Consider the following 4,584-nt stretch of genomic DNA (forward strand, 5'->3'; position numbering starts at 1 on the left):
ACCGAAAAAACACTTCGGTTCCAGAGCTTTGCCTCTGGCCTAGACATGGTTTTTTTTAATTTTAATCTAATCCTTCGGGCCAGCCCTATGAGAGCTGAAGTCAGCTCGGTGGTCTGGTTAAACTACTTTAATAATAATAATAATCCTCATTGATGTTGTATAATTCCATACATATGAATATCCAGGTGTCAAATGCCTTCTTGTAATCTATCCAAGCCATGTTAAGATTCCTTTGTCTTTTCTTCTTACAATCTTTTAAAATTGTTTATTTATTAGCAGTTGATCTTTAGTACCTAGTTTGTTTCTTGTGCATCCCTTTTGTTCTTTTTCCATATATTTGCGATCTAGGTGTTCATAGATCTTGTCTGCTATGACTCCTGTGACCCATTTGTAGGTTGTTGATAGACAGTCTCAGAGCTCTTAGGGAGAATGAATGAATGAATGAATGATTGGAAGTTTTCTGGCGTCCTGACATCGAAGGTCATTGACGCCGATATCGTTTATTATAAATAAAGAATAAAAGTATATTCAATTAAAACCATAAAAGCAAATATGTCATTGTAAAAGTTAAATAGCTTTCAGAAGACCTCCTTCTGAAATAAATCTAAAAATGCCACTTGCATTGTACGACACATCATGTCCAAGAATCTTGGCAAGGATGAACCTGCCATCCTCACCTCGAGCCTCAAACAGATATCTATTTCTTTCCATGCTATAAGTGGTGCTTCCTGTTGTGAGCCACTGGTGATTCTTCTCCTTTTACTATTCTTGGAAAGGCTTGCATATAAGTGTGGTGTAGTGCTGTGATCTTTTTTTAGCCAGAATTTTCAGATCTTGTCTATTCCTGGTGTCTTGAAATTATTAAATGCTTATAGTTTTGTTACTTTTTTGATGGTGAACCTTATTTGAGGCATTTGCTATTTCTGGTTGTTCTTCTGCCTAATGGTGTCAATCCATGAATTCTCTTGGTGTTGTCTAGGGCACAATCTTTGGATTTTCATCAAACTACCGACTTATTTTTTTTACTTTTATTTTCTGTTGTTTGTTTCCTATTTGTGAAGCTAGGCCTTTATATTGGCTTGGTGTTCTGCCAGTTTTCCGCTCACTTGTTCATCCCCTATTCTGTATTTTTCTTTATTTTCCTTATTTTCTTGAGCAGATTTTGTGAGTGATTTTGATCTCTTATATAGTTGGTCATTTGAGAGATATCTGCCGTTAACTGGTTTATTTTATCATGTTTCTTTTTCCTCTCTAGGATACAATCTCATATGAAGTGTAAGACTTGGTTTGTGGGAAAATGTTTTATCACATTCCTTGCACATATATGGCTTCTATCCAGTATGCAACCTCATATGACATGTAAGACTTGATTTCCGGGGAAATGCTTTCCCACATTCCTTGCACATATATGGCTTCTCTCCAGTATGCAACCTCATATGGCATGTAAGACTTGATTTCCGGGGAAATGCTTTCCCACATTCGTTGCATATATATGGCTTCTCTCCAGTATGCAATCTCATGTGAAGTGTAAGATGTTGTTTGTGGGAAAATGCTTTTCCACATTCTTTGCACATAAATGGCTTCTCTCCAGTATGGATTTTCATATGAGCTATAAGATAACATTTCAAGGAAAATGTTTTCCCACATTCTTTGCATATGTATGGCTTTTCTCCATTATGGATTCTCATATGATCTGTAAGCCTTGACTTCTGGGAAAATGCTTTCCCACATTCGTTGCACATACATGGCTTATCTCTAGTATGCAATCTCATGTGAAGTGTAAGACTTGGTTTGTGGGAAAATGCTTTCCCACATTCCTTGCATATGAATGGCTTTTCTCCGGTATGGATTCTCATATGACTTGTAAGATGTGGTTTCTGGGAAAATTCTTTCCCACATTCCTTGCACATATATGGCTTCTCTCTGGTATGCAATCATCATGAAGTGTAAGACTTGATTTATGGGAAAAATGCTTATTCACAATTCGTTGCACATGAATGGCTTTTCTCCATTATGGATTATATGATCTGTAAAGATTTGATTTCTGGGGAAATGATTTCCCCACATTCGTTGCATGTGAATAGATTTCTCTCTAGTGTGGATTCTCATATGACTTGTAAGACTTGAGTTTCTGGGTAAAATGCTTCCCACATTTTCGTTGCATATGAATTTCTCTCTGGTAGGATTTGTGATATCATTTGTAAGATTAATTTTCTTGTAAAATGTTTTCTCACAGTCAGTGGATATGAAAGGCTTCTCTCCATTGTCACAGATCCTTCTTTCTTGTTTTACTTCCTTTTTGCAAGTTTGTGGAGGTTTTTCATTCACTATTGAATTCATTTCATATGAATATTCATCATCTTCATTAGACTCACAGAATTCCTCTGGCTCTATTTTGATGTCCATCAATGGATCCAGAGACAAAAAGTCTCCATCACTGGTTCCACTAAAGGCAGCCAAGTTGCTGTTTTCTTGATTTAAGGAAGGTAGTGATAATGCACCTTCAGGATCACTTTTCAAAGGAAATTCTAAAGAATGTCCTGGATTCATTTTAGCCTTATGTCCTGTCCTGTTTCTGTAATGACAATGTTTCAATCACAACTTTTATCTTTGACAGAGTTGTTTACAAATAATTACTGAATAAATCTGTTACAATTAAGTACAATATCTTGAAGGACTACAACCAGATTTCGTGGCTGATGTATGAATCTAATATTCAAAACAAATTTTACTTGTTGTTTAAATTTGTTAAATACGCATTCAATAATTCACTGTTGTCTCATACACTTGAGAGTTACTATTGGTAATGTTCCATGTATACCCATTAACAACATGCATTTCCCAAAATCCTGATGCTAATCAAACTGACGAAGGAAGGAAGGTTCTTCTGAGGGAGAATCTGAAATCAAACAAATGCAACACAGAGTTAGGAAACATAATGCCAGAACTGAGAAAGCAAAATAATAGGTCAAATTCAATTCAGGTTCCCATAAAAGTCTCGGGCCGATTAACAAAACATGCATTTGATAGTTCTATCCAAACATAAATACAATCCTACCAAACGTTGTCCAAACACAGCATCAAAACATTCCTGAGGCAACAATGCAACAATAGATTAACAGTTAATATTGACACCCACCACCTCACATCTGTAAACCTTCTTAGCTTCACATTACAATACAAATAACTTATGACAAAACTTTTTAACAAATCAAAGGCCAAGAATAGATGCAAGAGACCAGCATAAGAGTTTTGTGGGGTAACAGAGAAGGGTACAGTACACAGCAAATTCTTAATTATATGTGATCCAGCTATACATAACATCATATTATCCATAGATGCGGTAGATAATAATAAGAAAAAATAGTAAGGGTGAATTGAGTAGTAATTTGAAGAGAGATGAAAGTTTTCAAATAAGTTTCACTGATTGTTATTGTGGATACAATACATGAGTAGCTATTATGACCAGCAACACTGAAGACAGTCTTGAAGGTATGTGCTGCTAATTCTTCAAATATGACATTGTTTTCAGAGCTAAACAAACCAGAGCTTTTTATGAAGGAGTATCTTTCAGTGCCTTTTGGTTTTCAATGCTGCAAAGGTGGAATAACCACAAAATTTTTTAAGTAATGTGATTTTTTCCTAATATACAAACCAGAAGGTCTTTACATATGGATATAATTGCAGCACAAGCTGGAAAACAGCCGTTTAACTTAAATAAGGTGGTTAACTATCAACGGTAGTTGGGAGTCCCGCCCACCGCTATCCTTATGCTTCACTTTTAACCTTTTGGCTCAGGTAGCAGAATGAGTGGTGGCTTGAGGTGGGACATTTATGTAAGACCTTCAGGTTTGTATGTTCAGAAAAATACAAATTACTTTAAATATATTTGTAGTTTGTTGGTAAACAAATATAAACCTTCGGTCTTTACATATGGAAACTTAATTTTTGATGGAAGAATTCTCAGTAAATCTCTGAACTGACTGGTACCTCAATTCACCTGGGCCTCCTTCCTGGTCATGTAGAGCAGAGGAAGGAGTACTGTGCCTCTGACCTGTTGAGCTTATGTGATGTTCAAACTGCCAGTCTTCGAGCCTTGTCAATTAATAGGCATGTATAGCATCGTTTATTCAAAAAGGGTTTGGATGAACCCTCGTGTCAGAGGACAATAAAAGAATAATAAAACCAATGGGTTTTATTTAATTATCAGCTCCTCTCTCCCTTGCTAGAGAGGAGGGATGGACATGCATCTATTAACCTACAGACTTCTAGATTATAGACAGGGTACAGTACTCATTTATGTAACTCACTCTGCATCACACGCCAACCTTCCCTCTGCCCTACAGGCGAGGAGGGGTATAAAAAAATAAAGGGGAGAGAGGGAACACCAGTCACTCTTTGTAAATGAACAACTTAGGTGAGATGCTATCTGCCTCTCTAGGGAAGCCAGGTGAGTTACACAACTTGTTGACCAGCCACCAGAGGAACCCAAGAAAAAAAAAGTGTCCATGGACCCATGGGCAACGTCCCAAAGGTAGAAGGATGTGAATGTAGTTTTTCATGAACACACTCCCACCCTTAGTG

The 4,584-nt window shown here is 36.8% G+C and overlaps 1 pseudogene; it reads right to left on the bottom strand.

Annotated features, from left to right (window-relative positions):
* Positions 1 to 302: 302 nt before the first annotated feature.
* LOC135204381 (gastrula zinc finger protein XlCGF8.2DB-like) lies at positions 303 to 1,931 on the bottom strand (annotated as a pseudogene).
* Between the last annotated feature and the right edge of the window lie 2,653 nt (positions 1,932 to 4,584).

This window comes from Macrobrachium nipponense, chromosome 47 (assembly GCF_015104395.2).
Source record: "Macrobrachium nipponense isolate FS-2020 chromosome 47, ASM1510439v2, whole genome shotgun sequence".
Lineage (NCBI taxonomy): Eukaryota > Metazoa > Arthropoda > Malacostraca > Decapoda > Palaemonidae > Macrobrachium > Macrobrachium nipponense.